Here is a 20,384-nt window from a genome sequence, read left to right on the forward strand (position 1 = left end):
GAAAATTACAACAATTTTTCTTCCATTATATGATAAAAAATAAGCAGTATCTTAACAATATACACCAGATGGATTATGATGCGACTATTAGAATATGACTATGAAGAACATTAGAAAAATATCTAATATTAAGAAAATACTCAAATTATATCATATATAAAAATATAACTATATAGCTGGACACCAGGGGCCCATGCTTGTAATCCAATCTACTCAGGAGGCTGAGATCTGAGGATCATGTTTCAAAGACAGCCAGGCAGAAAAGTCCATGAGACTCTTATCTCCAATTAACCACCAGAAAACCTGAAGTGGTACAGTGGCTCTAGTGGTAGAACACTAGCCTTGAGCTAAAGAGCTCAAGGATAGCATCCAGGCCCAGAGTTCAAGCCCCACAACCAACAAAAGAAAACAACAGGGGCTGGGAGGGTGGCTCAGTGGTAGAGCACTTGCCTTGCATGCCTGAGGCCCTGGATTCCATTCCTCAGCCCCACATAAGCAAAAAGAAAAAAAGCCGGAAGTGGCACTGTGTCTCAAGTGGTAGAGCGCTAGCCTTGAGCTGAAGAGCTGAGGGACAGCACCCAGGCCCAGAGTTCAGGCCCCACGACCGGACCCAAAAAAAGAAAAAAAAGAAAAAGAAAACAACAACAAAAATACATACATATACTGGTCAGTACAAAAAAAAAAACTGCTAACTTTAGTGGTAATATGTAACTGTTTTTAAAATGAGAATGGGGTGACAAAAATAATTTGATACTCAAGAAATACTTAAGTAATCTTTATCATTTTCAAAGTAAGAACTTAGTAATCTTTTGAAGAGCAAAATCAAAATTTTCAAAAAGTTTGGCCAGGCTCAGTAACACATTCCTTTAATGCCAGCATTCAGGAGTTTGAGGCAAGCATATAGAAAGTTCAAGACCAGCCCAGCCTACATAGTAAGCTTGAGGTCAGTCAGACCCTGTCTCAAAAGGGAAGAGTCAGAAGACAGACTCATACCTGTAATCTCAGCTACTTAGGAGGTAGAGATAGGGAAGACTGAGATTTAAGATCAGCCTATAGCAAAATGTTAGCAAGACTCCATTCCAACCTATAAGCTGGGCACAGAGGAACATGCCTGTATCATCCCAGCTATTCAGAAAGCATTAGGAGGCACAAATAGGAGGACTGTGGTCCAGACTGGCCCAGGAAAATAATGTAAAGATCCTATCCCAGGGCTGGGAAGGTGGCTCGGTGGTAGAGTGCTTGCCTGGCATGCATGAGGCCCTGGATTTAATTCCTCAGCACCACATAAACAGAATAAGCCGGAAGTGGCGCTGTAGCTCAAGTGATAGAACACTAGCTTTGAGCTGAAGAGCTGAGGGACAGCACCCAGGCCCAGAGTTCAGGTCACATGACCGACCAAAAAAAAAAAAAAGATCCTATCCCAACAATAATTAAGGCAAAATGGGCTGGTAGGTTAAATGGAAGAATGCCTGCCCAACAAGCATAAGCTGCCCTCCCCCCCAAAAAAGGGGGGGGGAGCTTAAGCAATCTTTATGCACCTTTTTCTCCATCTTGTTTCCTGTTGTTTTTTGTTTTGTTTTTTTGCCAGACCAAGGATCTGAACTCAGAGCCTCAAGCTTGTTTCCTTAGCTAGCACTCATACCACTTACATTCTGGCTTTTACTTGAACTTTCCTACTTGGGGTTGTCTGTGAACCTTGTTCACAGCCTCCTGAGTAGCAAGGATTAAAAGCATAAGTCACAGGCATCTGGCCCATTTCCTGTTTTTATGGACTTCTTAGAAACCACCAAAAACCAGAGCATTAGGTGAATGTAATTAAAACCAATACCCCCTTTAACTACAATCTATGTACAAAGTATGTTGTAGAGCCCACCTGCCTTAGCTGCTCTGAAACAATGCTTACAATGTACATATTACATATTTAATAATTAAATTCTTGAAACATTATAAAAGCCTTCTGACAAAATTTTCACATATAATCATAATTGTTTTTCGACAGAAATATTTCAACTCCCAGTTCTCCTAAGTACTCCAGAAGCTCATGTAATGCATAGCTTTATTTTTAATACTGTAAAGAATATTACACAATCTGGATAGGTTATCGTTGCTATGGAAACGATGATTTTTTTTTGCAGTTAAGTCAAAAAGTGCAAAATTAACACATCACATTAATGGCTTTTGAATTTCACACCCAGCTGCCAAAGGAATTTGGAAGCTTGAGCAGAATAAACTGAAGCATAGACATAGGACTTTACTCTGAATTATATATGGTTATGAACAAGTATCAAACCTAGCAATTATTTAACCTAATAAATTTAAATATAACTTCCATCTGGTTCTTTTTTTTGGTCAGCCATGGGGCTTGAACTCTGGGCCTTGGCACTGTCCCTCAGCTCTTCAGCTCAAGGCTAGCACTTTATCACTTGAGCCATAGCACCACTTCCAGTTTTCTACTGGTTAATTGGAGATAAGAGTCTCATGGACTTTCCTGCCCAACCTGAGTTTGAAGTATGATCCTCAGATCTCAGCCTCTTGAGTAGCGTGGATTACAGGCGTGAGCCACCAGTGCCCAGCAACTTCCATCTGTTTAATGAAATATTCAAAACTCTGTAATTTTAATATTTTCAGCTTTTAAATGAGAATACAAGAAAGTATATAAATCAATCATTCTTTCTTAATAGTCTGTCAGATGGTAAATGGTGACTGAGGTACCACTAAGATTTGCCCAATGAAGAAATGGCAAGATCCCAGAAAGCCTATGAGACTCCCTGGCATTAACCTATATCGTCAGTGCAGATATTTAAGCAGAGTATAAAGACTGAAAATGTGTCCTGACCACATTGTCCAGAAATATTTCAATGACTAGGAACATGGGGCAGAAAGCTTTGTGTTTTTTATCCTAAGTGAGTGTTCCTCTCCAGGAGGGCCTACAAGTGGTCCAACAGCTTGCTTATTTCCAAACCTGTAATATCAAAATACAGAAGCATTTCTGAAGACCATCCGCTTTCATATCCCTTAGAAGACAAAAAGTTCTAATAATTTTAACCTTTAACTTTGCTTTTCCTAACTATATGAGAATTTAACATTTAAGATAGTAGAATGCTAACAATTTTTATAACTAGATGTTACCAATAATACATTCTTCAGTATGAAACCTGAATCTTTCCAATATATTTTTCTCCAAGAATCTGCTAGAAATAATCAGTATGAAGCCTTTTTCCTTATTATGTGATAACTAGTTTTTCAGGTTAGGAAGGTTCTACACCATACCCACACAGAAAGAAAAGATGAAAAAAATAGATAAAGAGAAAGGGAGAAAGAAAGGGAGGGAGGGAGGGAGGAAGGAAGGGAGGGAGGGAGGAAGGAAGGAAGGAAGGAAGGAAGGAAGGAAGGAAGGAAGGAAGGAAGGAAGGAAGGAAGGAAGGAAGGAAGGGAGGAAGGGAGGAAGGGAGAAAGGGAGGGAGGGAGGGAGGGAGGGAGGGAAGGAAGGAAGAAGGAAGGAAGGAAAGAGGGAGGGAAGGAAGGAAGGAAGGAAGGAAGGAAGGAGGAAGGAAGGAAGGAAAGGAGAGAGAGAGAAAGAAGAAGAGGGGAGGGGAGGGGAAGGAAGGGAAGGGGGCGGGGCTGGGAAGGAGGCTCAGTGGTAGAGTGCTTGCCTTGCATGCATGAGGCCCTGGGCTCAATTCCTTAGCACCACATACACAGAAAAAGCTGGAAGTGGGTACTATGGCTCAAGTGGTAGAGCACTAGGTTTGAGCTGAAGAGCTCAGAACAGTGCCCCGGCCCATAGTTCAAGCTCCATGACCAGCAAAAAAAAAAAAAAAAAAAAAAGGAAGGAAGATCTGGCATTACAAAAATTAAATTTAGTTACTATATTAGTATCATTCTGAATTATTCAATATATCATGAACCCAGCTTAGCAGTGATCATTCCTTATTTGGAAACATTGTCCCTTATTATGTAAGTGCTATAGATTGAAACTAGAGCTTGCACATGTTAGGTAAGCATTCCACCATTGATTTACATCCCCAGCTCTTGGTATTGGAGATAAGATGTTGCTATGTAGCCTTGGCTGGAGCTGAACTTACAATCCTCCTGCCTTTATCTCTGAGTGGCAGGATTACAGGCATACTTCATCCTGCTCAACTTAAATTTGTACTATGACACAGAAATGGAGGAACAAAGGGTGAACAAATGTAGCAGTGATACTCACTTGACACTATGTTGCAACTGAACTATACAACTTGTAGGTGGGGATGGGAGGGAAAATGGAGAGAGCAAGAGAAGAAGCGACACTGTCCAAAAGGAAATGTACTCCTTACCTGACTTATGGAACAGTAACCTCTCTGATATCACTGTTTAGTAACAATAATTTTTTAACTTATCATGAAAATTTCAAAGATCAATATGTAAGTGACAGTAATATTGTATGTATCCACACAATTGTCAACACAAATCAAATAGTAGAGCACCAGCCATGAGTAGAAAAACCCTAGCAAGAGCCCGAGTTCAAGCCAGCATATTGACAAAGGAAGATAGGAAAGGAAAGGAGAGAAGTAGAGGAGCAAGAGAGGGAGGATTAAAGTTTATTGCGCATACGTAGGAACAGTTTATAAACTAGGAGACCTCAAACTAAGTGGTCATAAACTGCCTATGGCATAATTTATACAGCATTAAGGAGGAAATCCAACTATTTTTCAAAACTGGCTATGATACATTAGCAATCTTTTGAGTAAGCAAATTGCTGAAGCTAATTTAAACTGCTTAAACTAATCTGTGAATAGCTGATTGGTTTAATTTCACCAGGTCATGCTAATGAAGGCATGTTTCATCCACAATTTATGACAGATCACAGAAATCAGGTTGACTTAAGCTTTGGCTACTTGGTTATGGGCAGTTAATAGGGAGTGGGGTGTTATTTAACCATGGCCTCTGTTTTTATTTGTCTTGAAGTTTCTAAGTTTGAAATTATGGACACAAATATTTCCCCTTAGTTTTGCCAAGCATAATAAACTAAAAAGTAGAACCACTGTGATCTGTTACTTTATTCATTTGAGAGGCCTGTCCTCCAGGCACCGTGCCCAGTCATGGAGAGCATTCCAAGACAGTGGTAAAGGCTAGGTAGGTTATAGAAGTCCAACGCATTGTCATAGGAAACTCTTGTCCTCCTCCCCTATAGCTGAAAAACGCTAAGGCCAAGCAGAGCAAGGCAAGAGGCCTGAGTTCAAGATCCAGTACCAAAACAAAAAATTTAAATCTTGAATGAACTGTGGTTCAAGTAAAAAATAGCTATAAAACGTTAATTGTAGGACATCTAGGAAAATTTAAATATGGACTAAATTTTACATGATGATTATGTTATCATAGTTAATGTTATTTTGTGTGCCAGTCCTGGAGCTTGAACTCAATGCGTGGGAGCAATCCCTGAGCTTTATTTGCTCAAGTCTAACATTCTATCAACTGAACACAGTTCCACCCAGCATTTTTGGTGGTTAATTAGAGATAAGAGTGTCACAGACTTTCCTGACCCACTGGCTTCAAACTTCAATTCTCAGATCTTAGCCTCCTGAATAACTAGGATTACAGGAGTGAACCACCAGCACCTGGTGGGTAATGTTATTTTTATTTTACTGTCTTAAATGTAGTATAATATTATGGTTCAACAGAATAATATCTTCATTCTTAGGAGATGTAGGTTTAAATATTTGGAGGTGATGTTACGATGTCTGCAACTTATGATTCAATGACAAAGAAAATTACATGTATTTAGAAAGATAAAAAGCAAATGTAGGAAGAGTAATAGTGACAGAAACAATGTCTCAGAAACATCTCAAAACAATGTCTCAGAAACAACTGAGGAAGCCAAGTGACAGTGACTCATGCCTATAATCCTATCTACTCAGGAAGCTGAGACATCAGCCTTGATTCTTTGCTGAGGATCAAGGCAAAGCCAGCCTTCACATGACTCAAAGCCAGCCCCAGCAGAAAAGTTCATGAGACTCTTAACCTCCAATAAACCAGAAAAGAGCCAGAAGTAGAGGTATGAGGCTCAAGCGCTAGACTTGGGTGGGAAAAGCCAAGCAAGAGAGCAAGTTCCTTAAGTTCAAGCCCCAATACCACATCAAAACAAAAACAAAACTTCTATAAAGGACCTCAGATACTCTGTTTTATTAAAATTACATGGAATTACAGCTGATTCCTTTTAACCTACCCCCCAAATAAGAGATAAAACTATCTTACTCATTTCTGCATATTATATAGGAGCTAACAAAAAATTATATGAATAGGAGCTATTATTTAAACTCCACTGAAATAAACATACTTATCTTAATCAACATAAAAAATATTTTTACAACAGTAAGAAAATACAACGAGGGGACTGGGAAGATGGCTCACTGGTAGAGTGCTTGCCTTGCATGCATGGGGCCCTGGGTTCGATTCCTCAGCACCAAATAAGCAGGAAAAGGTGGAAGTGGCGCTGTGGCTCAAGTGGTAAAGTGCTAGCCTTGAGCTGAAGAGCTGAGGGACAGCGCCCGGGCCCAGAGTGCAGGCCCCATGACCAACCAAAAAATAAATAAATAAATAAGAAAGAAAAAGAAAATACAACAAGTTTCTTTTATTTTTTATTTTTATTTTTTGGTCGTGAGGCTTGAACTCTGGGCTTGGGCGTTGTCCCTCAGCTCTTCAGCTCAAGGCAAGTACTCTACCGCTTCAGCCACAGTGCCACTTCCAGTTTTTTAGTGGTTTACTGGAGATAAGAGTCTCATGGATGTTCCTGTCCGGGCTGGCTTTGAACCATGATCCTCAGATCTCAGCCTCCTGAGTAGCTAGGATTACAGGCATGAGCCATCAGCGCCTAGCTAAGTTTCTTTTAATACTATATACTCCAGCAGGGTATGTACTTGTAGTCCCAGATACTTAGAAATCTGAGGTGGGAGAATCACATGTATTTATAAGTTTAGTACTAGGCTAAGCAACACAGCAAGAAAAGAAAGAACTCAATGAATGTAGAAGGCCTAGTAAATGTACAAGATTTTGGGTTAATCTCTAGGGCTGAAAAAAGGGGTAGGGATAAAATACTCTAAAAGTTAGAAATAATATTCTAAAAAATAAAAGCAAAACAACAGTGATATTCTTACAGCAATATTTTCACTGAAAGGATAATCATATCTTAAAAACTCACCAGAAGGCAATGACTTCCTTCTGGAGGAAGGACAAAACTATAAATATTTTGTCATTTTTAAGTCTGGACTGACAGTTCAGATAGAGTTTGATCATTTAGATCAGACAAGACTGGATCAACAGCTTACTTACTTGCATTTGGGGGAGGTTGTTTCTGGGTTTTATTGCTACTTAATTATGCCCAACTCACTTTTCTCAGCTTTATATTTAGAATTCAATCTTCATGAAATCATCTAATATTTTAAGTATCAATAAAAACAAACAAGAAAAGAGAATAGGCAAAAAAATCAAAACAAACTTTAAATTTTTTAACATATGCTAATTTTTTAACCACAGAAGGTCCTACCAAACCTAAGCCATTGAGGCATCTTCTGTTGATAAAAAGGTTTTGTATGTTTTTCCTAGCTGATATAAACCATCTAAGCCCTTATGATCCACAAGTTCTAGAATATATTTGAAAGAAATAAGTGAATTTCTTTATAAAACTTTTCTTAAAACTGTATGTGGTGGGGGGGGGGGTATAGACAATGGAGATGGGAGGGCAGGGATGGTAGGGGAAAAACAAAGGAGGAGGCAACAATGCTTGATAAGAAATGTACTCATTACCTTGCTCATGTAATTGTAACCCTTCAGTATGGTATTCTTACAATAAAAAACTTACTTTAAAAAAAAACCCTTATGTATGTGCACACACACGCCAGTACTAGGACTTTAACTCAGGATCTAGGAGCTATCCCTTAGCTTTTTCACTCAAGGCTGACACTCTACCACTTGAGCTACAGCTCTACTTCTAGCTTTTTGCTTGTTAAATGGAGAAGAGTTTCAAAGACTCCTGCCTGGGATGGTTTCAAACCCTGATCCTCAAATCTCAGCCTCCTGAGTAGCTAGGATTACAGGCATGTACTACCAGTGTCCACCTTATAAAATTCCTAAACGTAAATTACAAAAGCATTTATTCACTTCTGTACTATAAAGCTCTTACATGCTGAGCATGATGTGCATAACTGCAATCCCAGCTCTTGAAAAGTACAGACAACTCCAAGTGTAAGGCCAATTTGGTCTATATAGTGAAGTCCAAGCCAGTCGAGGCTACCAAGCAAGACCCTGTCTACAAATACCAATTTTACCATCACCATCATCACCCAGTGTTATAATACACTTATAATGAAAGCTATAATGAATCATTTCACTTATATGATATTTACTACATGGCAGGAAAAAAATCTAAGATCCTCAAATATTGACTTTTAATCCCTACTATATGCTAGGAAGCATACATTACCATTGTGTTGTACAGATGAGGATGCTGAAAGCAGAGAAAGTAAGCAACTCACTATAGTAAAGTGGCAGCTAGCTCTAGCATCTATGCTTATTAAATCACTAGAGCAATTATTTTCATTTCTTCATATTCCTCTTCTGAAAAAGAAACAGGATGTGTCAAAGCTCAGACACAGAGGGCATATGTATCGCAAGTTCACTAAAGCTGGTTTCAAATACGGAAAGCAAATTAAAGCTGAAGAAAACAGCAGAGCTAAATAAAGCAATCATGGTAAGGAAACTGAACTTCATGCCAAGAAACAAAGTAAGAATACTAAGCAATCTATGTTTTTGTGAATAGTTTAGAGGTATGAAGATGGCTAAACGGACTAGTGAAGAGATAGAAGTAACCTAAGTTAGTGGTGCCTATGGTCTAAATTAGGATGGTGACACAGGAAATGAGTGGCTGGATTGGAAAGATAATTAGGAAACGGGAGGAACAGAACATCTGATGAAGAAACAATAAAAAGAAACACAAGAATGATTCCCAGTTTCTGGCTTATGCAATGGGTGGCAATGGAACTATTCACTGAGTTTTAGAAAAGTTGAAGTTCAAAAGATTGTGGTGATATCTATATGGAGATGTCCAAGAGACATTTGGACAAACCTATAGCTTCAAAAGAAGATGTATGTTAGAGGTAAAGATGTGAAACCAATGTCATGATCCAGGCACCAGGGGCTCTCACTGGTAATCCTAAGTACTCAGGAGGCTCAGATCTAAGGATTGCAGTTAGAACACAGCCCAAACAGCAAAGTCCATGAGACTCTTATCTCTAATTAACCAGCAAAAAGCCAAAAGTGAACCTATGGATTGAGTGGTAGAGCTCCAGATTTGAGCAGAAAAAGCTAGGGTCCTGAGTTCAAGCCACAGTACTGGCACAAAAAAAAAAAAGAATAAAGTCATGAAAATAGGAGGCAAAACCAGATCCTGAAGAACATCACTTAATAATCATACCGGGCACCAGTGGCTCATGTCTGTAATCCTAGCTACTCAGAAGGCTGAGATCTGAGGATCATGGTTCAAAGCCAGCCCAGGCAGGAAACTCCATGAGACTCTTATCTCCAATAAACCACTAGAAACTGAAAGTGGTGCTGTGGCTCAAGCGGTAGAGTGCTCGCCTTGAGCTGAAGAGCACATGGACAGCGCCCAAGCCCAGAGTTCAAGCCCCACAACCGACAAAAAAAAAAAAAAGAAGCATAATACCTAAAATATATACTGACTATTGAGGGGTAGGGTGACAGTACTGGAGTTTGAACTCAGCTCTTTGCACTTGCTAGACAGGCCCTTACCATTTGAACCATACACCAGACTCATTATTTGGTTATTAACACTGTTAAAGTGATTTCAGATATAGTATGCTCACTTTACTGTATTCACAGATATATTCGTTTTGACCAAGCATGGTCAAAAACAAATAAAAAACAAAAAATATTTAATTCCTTCCACACATTACACAGTTGAGTTAACGCAGAGAAGCTCTCAGTCCGTTCCACATTATAATCAGTTGTGGTTAAATCCTCTTGTGATCTGCTAAATCTTTGCCAGTCCTTAATTTTGTGAAAAGCTGCCTTCCAAAAAGTAAAGGATATACAAAAGCAAGGTAAAAGTTAATTGCTGAAAACCTGAGATTGTTTGAGAGGTGACATGTCTTTAGCAGACAGTCAGTAGTATTATGGAAATACAGGACTGAATGCTACAATTCATTTTCCTCAGCAGCAGTGTCCTAGGAACCACATACCCACAAATACCAAAGGTCTACTGTATCTTCATTAAAAGGAATAATGCTTCCTTTTTGAACTCCATAGTTTTTAGCATATTAGTACTTTCTGGGTGCTTAGCTCAGACATGAAGAAGGGATAAACTAAGCTTTTTTAGAGACAGTAAGGAAGAAGATCAAGAATGTATGTCAACTAGAATGCATAGTATAGGCTGCAGGACAGCATTCCTGACAGGTATTATTAGCCCAAAATTAACATGACTTACTTGTATGGTTAAGTTTCCAGAAAGGTGATAACCTAATACCCTGCAGCTAACAATCAAATATTTAGTGTATTCATTAATCGCTTAGATGCCTAATATTACCATTTATTTTTTCTTGCAAGATGGAGATTTACAGTAAGCATCTGGAATTTAAGACTTTATTCAATAAATAGATGTGTGCTGCGGTGCATACTAGGCAATACAGTTTGCCATAATGTAATGGGTTCGCCCTACAGAAGTCATACGACAGCACAGGAGCTAAATAGTGTGCACATTACTAAATATGAGGTATATTTTAAAGTTACCTAAATACCATTATTTAAAATACTTTTACAAGCTGGGCGCCTGTGGCTCACGCCTGTAATCCTAGCTACTCAAGAGGCTGAGATCATAAGCTGGGAAGGTGGCTCAGTGGTAGAGTGCTTGTCTTGCATGCATGAGGCCCTGGGTTTGATTCCTCGGCACCACATAAACAAAAAAAGCCAGAAGTGGTGCTGTGGCTCAAGTGGTAGAGTGCTAACCTTGAGCTGAAGAGCTGAGAGTCAGCGCCTAGGCCCAGAGTTCAGGCCTCACGACCAGACCCCCCTCCCAAAAAAAATGTTTTTTTTTAATAAATAAATAAATAAATAAAGAGGCTGAGATCTGAGGATCACGATTCAAAGCCAGCCCAGGCAGAAAAGTCCGTAAGACTCTGATCTCCAATAAATCACTAGAAAACTGGAAGTGGCTCTGTGGCTCAAGAGGTGGAGCACTGGCCTTGAGCTGAAGAGCGCAGGGACAGCGCCCAGGCCCAGAGTTCAAGCCCCACAACTGACAAAAAAAAAAACTTTTACAGCTGGGCACTGGTGGCTCACTCCTGTAATCCTAGCTACTCAGGAGGATGAGATCTGAGGATCACAGTTCAAAGCTAGCCTGGGCAGGAAAGGCCATGAGACTCTTATCTACAATAAACCACCAGAAAACCAAAAGTGGAGCTGTGGCTCAAGTAGTAGAGTGCTCACCTTGAGCTGAAGAGCTGAGGGACAGTGCCCAGGCCCAGAGTTCAAGCACCATGATCAACAAAAATAAATAAATAATAAAATAAAATTTACCTGGAACCAGGTAAATTGAAGGGATGGAGTTGGGTTTGGAGAGATGAGGGAGAATGATAAAAGGGTTGGCATTGATCAAGATGCATTGTACTAACAAACTGACACATTAAATTAAAACCCCTTTTTAACATTTAAAAAGTATTTTTAGTTGGGTGCTAGTCGCTCACGGCTATAATCCTAGCTTCTCAGAAGGCTGAGATCTGAAGATTGCAGTTTGAAACCCTAAGGTGTAAGAAATTCCATGACAGACTCTTATTTCCAAAAAACTAACAACAACAACAAAAAAAAGCCAACCAGAAGTGGAGACTCTTACCTCCAATTAACCAGCAAAAAGCCAGAAGCTGAGTTGTGGTTCAAATGGTAGAGTGCCAGCCTTGAGTTACATACTGGTAAGAAAAGAGTGCCCTGTTCCTATCCTAAATTTAAGCCCAGGACCAGGACAAAAAAAAAAATTATTACATTAACTGCTATGGATCTTAAAAAACAAACCAACAAAACAACTATTAAGTATCACCAAAAGAACATTCATAAACAGTTGCATAAATTCACAAAAGTAGTTTTAATATCTAGTAAATAAATGGCAAAATGTTTCTCTTTTCATCAAAGAAGCATTACCTAGGAAAGGTATGTCATAACTTCTCATCTCTAATCATGATTTCCTCAAAAAGTAGCTCATTAAAAAAAAAAGTTTCTGGGCTGGGAAGGTGGCTCAGTGGTAGAGCACTTGCTTTGCACGCATGAGGCCCTGCGTTCGATTCCTCAGCACCACATAAGCAGAAAAAAACAGCCAGAAGTGGGGTTGTGGCTCAAGTGGTAGAGCGCTAGCCTTGAGCTGAAGAGCTGAGGGACAGCGCCGAGGCCCAGAGTTCAGACCCCACGACCGGACCCAAAAAAATAAAAATTAAAAATTAAAAAAATTTTTTAAAGTTTCTATAAAAACATATTTTACAAGTATGTGGGATGTGTTTGCTGCTCTGCTGAAACAAGAACTAACTTGAAAGAAGAGCATATTAACAAGTTCAGAAGAGTGGTAATTAGCATATTGGAAACCAACATTTTTGGCAACGGAATATTATATAATGCAAGAATGTCTATCCTCCAGTCATGAGTCATGGATTAGGCTGCTTCTTGTTTATTGTAAAGCAATCTTTCAGTAAAAGGAGCAGTAGAGAATAATACAACATATGAATAATGACTTGGACAAGTTCCCAGGAAGAAATCATAGTGCATCTAAGTCTGAGAAAATTATACAGTATATTTTATACATTTTTACTAATGACCTCTTTTCTTAATCACTCCTACTCTGTTAATGGCAGTCTTGATTTCTACTTAATGGTTTCTACATTTTATATATTTTACTAATAAAATTGTGCAGGTATTACTGATTTTTCAATCCAATGAAAGTCAATCATTTAATGCATAATTATAAATAATTTTGTGGTGAAAATAGCCATATAGCCACCCCAGCACACACACACAATGACACCAGAAGGCAACACTCTGCTTTACCTTCTGCTGAAAAGCTGCTACCTCCAACGCTTGAGGTCCATACACGAAGCACTCCTGGAATCTACGAACACAGCAGAGGCAAAAGGCAGAGAAGTTTATGTAGATTTAAAGTTACACTGCCCAAAACATAAAATGCCAAATGCCTATCATAAATCTATATATCTGCCAAGGAAATTAAGATTTTAGATTTGAAAGTGGGCAAATTAACAATGTACTGCTAAGAGTTCACTGTTATGCCACTGGTTATACAAAAAGATCAAAAGTTGAGCCTTATCTAATGTATATGCTTATCAAAAGAAGTAATACTATAAAAACTGAAAGAACAGTAAAAAATATGATTTCATTTATACTGAAAGTAACAATCATTTTTAATTATGTGAGAACCAATACATATTTACATATGAAAAATTAAAGAAATTCAATGGAAAAATATACTTCAAAAAAGGGAGTGTGAAGAGTCCTATAGGGCAAGGGATTCTCTTCTTATGACCACAAATTACTGACAATATAAGACAACAATCCAAAACACACCAAGAAAATGACAAATGCAGAGGAAAAAAACTGAAAAGTAGAACTATAAAGCTATTGCAATGGCAAGATTTAATTTTGAAATTACGGTTGGAAAAAGTAGATTACTATATATGCTGGACAGTAGGAAGCAGAATAAGCACAAAATATGACGGGCTTTTCAGAAAATGTTTCTGTAAAATATTAAGGATTTAATCAGGTAAAATATTTAGATCTCAGATTTTATTCTATTCTTTTCTAGTATAAGTGATGAAAAAATAAAAACTCCAAAACAGTTAGACATGATGGTGCATGTCTTTAATCCCAGTAGTCAGGAGGCTGAGCCAGGAGGATCATGAGAAAAGGCCAGCCTGGACTAAAAAACAAAAACAAAAACTCAAAAACTATAGACAGCCCGTGGGAATAAGTAGTCATATAAGTTTCCTTAACTATTCAATCTAAAATAGCAGGACAGGGGCTGGGAAGGTGGCCCAGTGGTAGAGCGCTTGCCTTGCATGCCTGAGGCCCTGGGTTCGATTCCTCAGCACCACATAAGCAAAAAGAAAAAAACTGGGGGCTGGGAAGGTGGCTCAGTGGTAGAGTGCTTGCCTTGCATGCATGAGGCTCTGGGTTCGATTCTTCAGCACCACATAAGCAGAAAAAGCCGGAAGTGGCGCTGTGGCTCACGTGGTAGAGGGCTAACCTTGAGCTAAAGAGCTGAGGGACAGCACCCAGGCCCAGAGTTCAGGCCCACAACCGGAAAAAAAAAAGAAAAAAGCTGGAAGTGGCGCTGTGGCTCAAGTGGCAAAGCACTAGCCTTGAGCTGAAGAGCTGAGGGACAGCACTCAAGCCCAGAGTTCAGACCCCATGACAGGACCCAATAAATAAATAAATAAATAAAATAGCAGGACATAATACGTTTAGGTAGTATTTACAAATCTTTATAAACATATTAGCAAATAATAATTAAAGGAGGAACAAAGAACTGTCTTAATATATGATGATTCATGAAGAAAGAAATGCAGTAATAATACTGTTAAAAAAAAAAAAAAAAACCCAGACCCTAAAGTCCAGGTAATTGATCTCTCAGTATAACCAGAGTTGACCAAACTAAGGATTCCTTCCCTATCTCACGTTTATATTGAGAATTAATGAAACATGGTATTAAGATACTATAAACAATGCAGGGCACCTGCCATCCTAGCTACTCAGAAGGCTGAGATCTGAGGATCATAGTTCAAAGCCAGCCCGGGCAGGAAAGGAAAGGCCGTGAGACTCTTATCTCCAATAAACCACTGAACACCAGAAGTGGTGCTGTGACTCAAGTAGAGCGCTAGTCTTGAGCTGAAGAACTGAGGGACAGCGCCCAGACCCAGAGTTCAAGCAACCCTCCCCCCACCAACAAAAAAATGAAAGTTGGGGCTGGGAAGGTGGCTCAGTGGTAGAGCGCTTGCCTTGCATGCCTGAGGCCCTGAGTTCCATTCCCTGAGTTCCATTCCTCAGCACCACATAAGCAAAAAGAAAAAAGCCGAAAGTGGCACTGTGGCTCAAGTGGTAGAGCGCTAGCCGTGAGCTGAAGAGCTGAGGGACAGCGCCCAGGCCCAGAGTTCAGGCCCCACGACCGGAACCAAAAAAAAAAAAATTGAATGTTATATTTTTCAAACTTTTAAGTCCATGAATTTGACTTACATTAGCAACTTAATAGGAAGCATGAATGTAGAACCTGAGAGAATATAGTGCCCAATCAGGAGTTTAAGGAACTGTGTGAGGTGGCTCAAAGAAGCAGAACCAGAACATCCAGAACAGTTCATCTAGCCAGAACAGTCTAGAACAGTTCTCAAAGATAAAAGGCAAGAACAGGACACAGACTCTAAGTGATAATTATGTATTACTAACAGCAATATGACCAACACTATCTGCATCAGATGTAATCTCTTAATTCCCAAAACAACTTCTTTCTCTAAAGCTGTGCTTCTGACATTCTGAGCTAAGAGCTTAGAGCATAACTGTGTTTGAAATACGGTAACTATTTGCATATTGCATGTATTTCTAAAACCCAAAAGGAGAAAAAAAGTAGCAAAGGCTTATAGAGGATAATATGACAGATATACTTCGAAGAATTCCACAGGTATGAAATCCTAAAATAACACTAAGTGCATATTATATTCTTTCTAGATGAAGAAATGAGATGTAGGGAAGTTAAGAAAGTTGCCCAGGAAGTGACGCTGTGGCTCAAGTGCACTCACCTTGAGCAAAAGAGCTGAGGAACAGTGCCTAGGCCCAGAATTCAAGCCCCACAACCAACAAAAAAAATAAATAAATATAAAATAAAATAAACTTCATTTCTAAAAAAAAAAGAAAGAAAGAAAGTTGCCCAAAAGTAGGTAGCCAGAAATAAGGCTCACACCTGAAATCCTAGTTACTCAGAAAGCTAACATCAAATGGATCACAATTCAAAGCCCATCCGTGCAAAGAAGGTCATGAAACCACCCCATCTTAACCAGTAAAAGCTAAGTAGAGGAAAGGAAAGAAACACACCCTTGTTAGCCTAACTTTGTCAGAAGTGTAAGTAGGAAGATTATGGTCCATGCCAACCCAGGCAAACGTCAAGACCTCATTCCAAATGTGCAGAACAAAGGCACTAGAGAAAGCTGCCATATCCAAAGAAGGGGCCCTGATATCCAGGAACACGCTGCTACTGCTATAAGCACAAACATGGGGGACTGTCCCGCTATACCAACCAGGGGATACTCACAACCAAATGGGGCCCCTATTATTGGGAGTCTCAATCAGTCAACTCCCAATATCCTATGAGGGGTTCTAGGTATCTCTAACAGGGATAGCAGATGTTAGCTGTCTTGACTGACCTCCTTGGATTTCTAACTAAAGCAACATGTTGATAAAACCACAAAAATCAAAATTTCACTGCTTTCCTGAATTATAGGTATGACAATTTTCTCTCAAATATTTTTTGTTTCAACAAAATATCCAACTCTTTCTCACAAATACACTTTGATTACTTTAAAAATAAATATACCTTTTCTATTCTTTTGGTGACAATTCTGGAATTTGAATTCAGGGACCTCTCCCTAGGCTTCTTTTTTACTCAGGGTTGGGGGTCTACCATTTGAGCCAGTGGTAGATAAGAGATATAACTGGAGAGAAGAGTCTCATGGACTGTCCTGCCTAGGTTGGCTTCGAACCTCGATACTCAGATCTCATCTTCAGTATTGCTACAACTTGGCTTTTAGAAATTGTTATGCAGGAAGGTTATTTTAGATTGTTTATTTTCTTAACCTTCATTCTAAACTTGTACTAAGAATGTCTGATTTTATTGGAAAAAATTTTTTGTAAATTCAAAAATTAAAATTAAAATGGAATGAAACAGAAGGATTTCATACAAGAGACCTTCCTCAAGTAGCAAAGTCACAGGAAGTTATGAGGATTTGTATTTAGGAAAGAAAGCTAAAGGAAAGAAAAACATGCTTTTGAATTTAAAAAAGGATTTTTTAAAGGCAAGCTTTGTCCTAAAGAGTGTTCTAAAATAGAAAAAGCAAGCAAGGACAAAGAAATCAGAAGGCTAAAAGAATACTATAAAGAGTATGAGGAAGTATAAAAAGATAGAGGTTATGAAAGGTCTATATTCAGAACTAATTTGACTATAATGTAAGAATCACCAAAGATTTGTCAAGGTCAAAATTGTATGCACCACCTAATTCTAGGTCTTAAAATATTTTGGAGGGAAAAACTGGGATCCTTGTCCAAAAAGACTTGTGTAACCATAATCCCTTTGTATATCACCTTTATAATAAGAGTAAACAATTTTAAATTTAAAAATGTATTTGCTCTTAGTAACATACGTAAAAAAATTGAGTTTAGGGAAATATTGTTTCTGCTAATTTTATCAGGCCTCTAAGTACTTAGGAAACTAATTAAATCAGAGTTCATTTAAGTATCTATTTTATAAAGGCCTTATATTAAGTGATTAAAATTTAACAAACTAGGACTGGGAAGGTGGCTCAGTGGTAGAGCGCTTGCCTTGCATGTATAAGGCCCTGGGTTCAATTCCTCAGTACCACATAAGCAAAATGAAAAAAGCCAGAAGTGGCACTGTAGCTCAAGTGGTAGAGCGCTAGCCTTGAGCTGAAGAGCTGAGGGACAGCACCCAGGCGCAGAGTTCAGGCCCCAAGACTGGACCAAAAAAAGAAAAACACAGTACCAAATTGTTCTTACAATGCATGTATTTCTAATTATAACTATTAGCTTGATAGTGCTGATACAGGGCTGCCAAATGGAATTATCCTAAAGTACCATATGTAAAGGAAGTAATGAAACTTCTATAGACTGATAAGCCTTTTTTCAAAATTTTAACTATGGCTATTCTACGTTTTTATCATCTACAGTTTAGGTCCTACCTCATGGAAAACAACCTTAGCAAGTACTTGTTTTTCAACTATTATAATCTTAGTTCTAGCTAGGGGCCTGTGGCTCATGCCTATAATCCTAGCTATTCAGGAGGCTAAGATCTGAGGACTGAAGTTGAAGCCAGCCTAGGCAGGAAGTCTGTGAGATTCTTACCAGTGGAGCTATGGCTCAAATGGCAGAGCACTAGCCTTCAGCAAAAAGAGCTCAGAGACAGGACCAAGGACTTAAATTCAAGCCCTAACTCTGACAATAGATAGATATAGATAGATAGATAAGATAGATAGATAGGTAATTTTTGCAGAAGGTAGGTAACATTAGCTCTGCTAAAAATGGCCAAGGAAACAAATAAAATTCTGTCATCTTTAGCTCAATGTAGTATATCAAATCCTACTGTAACTAAAAACACCTTAACAAGGAAATTAAGGTCCTTAACTTTAAACTGTGGAGCCCTGTTCCAAATTCTTCGGTTCTATAGGACACTGGGTCTCCATAAAAGGCACAGACCTCCCAATAAAAGGGAAAATTATTTAGGTCACACTGTAACTCTGAGAATTGATTTTTGACCCTAAAAGACAAAGGCTTTCTTAATATTAGGACCAGCTCAAAGAAACAGCTCAAAATCTATCTGGAAATGTTTTTGTCCACTAGGATTTAGATGACAACGATGCTCCTGTGAAGCAACCCAGTCCCAGATTGTAAACACCTGGGAAAATAAAAAGCCCTCTCAAGAGTCTAGCATAGATAACTGCTCTATCTCTGAAACTCTAGGCTTAGGTAAACCTTTCATTCTGTATGAGACTATAAGGCAGGTCAGGTCATTGAAAGTTCTCATTCAAAGGTGGGAAAAACTCAGTAGCCTATGGGTTGTTTTTCAAAACTATTGGTGGCTGCTCGAATTGGAGTTTCACTCAAAAAATATCTATTTAGGCTGGGAAGATGGCTCAGTGGTAGAGCACTTGCCTTGCATGCTCGAGGCCCTGGGTTCGATTCCTCAGCACCACATAAGCAACAAGAAAAAAGCCAGAAGTGGCGCTGTGGCTCCAGTGGTAGAGCACTAGCCTTGAGCTGAAGAGCTGAGGGACAGCGTCCAGGCCCAGAGTTCAGGCCCCACGACCGGACCCAAAAAAAAAAAAAAAAAAAAAATATCTATTTAAAATCAACTTCCTCCCTCCAGGAGGCACTCATATTAAAGTAAAGAATGGTTCATAAACAGTAACTGATCTAAACATTATATCTAATATAGAAGACAAATAGATGGACTTAGGTTGCCATTTTACTAGTTTCTTGCTGTTTCTGTAGCTGGCAGTTGAATATGGATTGAACATATTCAATATGTTTAATCTAAATCTGCCTTCTCATTTGAAATGATAAAAATCTGGGAACTCATCATGAATAGGTAGAGATAGAAAGAATGAAAGGCTTGTCTGGCCAAAAGAAAGTCCTACCAGGGTCTGGGGTGAGTGTCACCTATCATATCTACCCCTAAACCATGTCTAAGTATTAGGAGTCATTAGACTGACATAACAGTGTTATTTACCCAGCTCAAAAAGTATAAACACTACATATAAAAGCCATCGTTTGAGTCTTTAACTTTCATTTTCTACATAAGGAACTGGAAATGCTTCTCTGTCTTTTCCATTTCTCCCTATTTTAACCCTGTAGTTCCAAAAAAGAAAAATGCTACACTCCAAAACATAAGCAACTTCCTGAAGGCCCTTGCCTTCAACATAATTAAAAAGAGCTAAAAGAGCATAATATAATAGCTCTTCGCTATTAAAACAGAAATGATTTCTTACTTTGACCCTTACCTTCCAAGTTAGCATAAAAACACATGAAGAAAAAGCAACAAATGGATAGACTCAGGCCGGGTGCCAGTGGCTCACACCTGTAATCCTTGCTACTCAGGAGGCTCAGATCTGAGGATCACAGTTCAAAACCAGCCCCAAGCTGGGCGCTGGTGGCTCACGCCTGTAATCCTAGCTACTCAGGAGGCTAAGATCTGAGGATCTCGAATCAAAGCCAGCCCGGGCAGGAGAGACCGTGAGACTCCTATCTCCAATAAACCACCACAAAACCGGAAGTGGCGCTGTAGCTCAAGTGGTAGAGCGCTCGCCTTGAGCTGAAGAGCTGAGGGACAGCGCCCAGGCCCAGAGTTCAAGCCCCACGACCGACCAAAAAAAAAAAAAAAACCAGCCCCAGCAGAAAAGTCTGTGAGACTCTTATCTCCAATAAACCACTAGAAAACCGGAAGTGACACTGTGGCTCAAGAGGTAGAACACTCACCTTGAGCTGAGGAGTGCAGAGACAGTCCAAGCCCAGAGTTCAAGCCCCACGACTGACAAAAAAAAAAAAAAGAGAGAGAGAGAGACTCTCCC

General features: G+C 39.2%; 1 protein-coding gene across 2 annotated transcripts in view; it reads right to left on the bottom strand.

Moving 5' to 3' along the window:
* The window catches only part of Cdk19 (cyclin dependent kinase 19), a 106,939-nt gene that overhangs the window by 66,940 nt on the left and 19,615 nt on the right, over positions 1 to 20,384 (bottom strand). The window contains exon 2 of one of the 2 annotated variants that reach the window (XM_042684430.1): positions 13,078 to 13,138. The exons of the other annotated variant lie outside the window; for it this stretch is intronic. The gene's annotated coding sequence lies outside the window, so the exon portion shown is untranslated. The remainder of the gene's footprint in view (positions 1 to 13,077; positions 13,139 to 20,384) is intronic. 2 annotated transcript variants of the gene reach the window in all.

The sequence above is a fragment of the Dipodomys spectabilis genome, unplaced genomic scaffold, assembly GCF_019054845.1.
Source record: "Dipodomys spectabilis isolate Male_0828 unplaced genomic scaffold, ASM1905484v1 ptg000001l, whole genome shotgun sequence".
Taxonomy (NCBI): Eukaryota; Metazoa; Chordata; class Mammalia; order Rodentia; family Heteromyidae; genus Dipodomys; species Dipodomys spectabilis.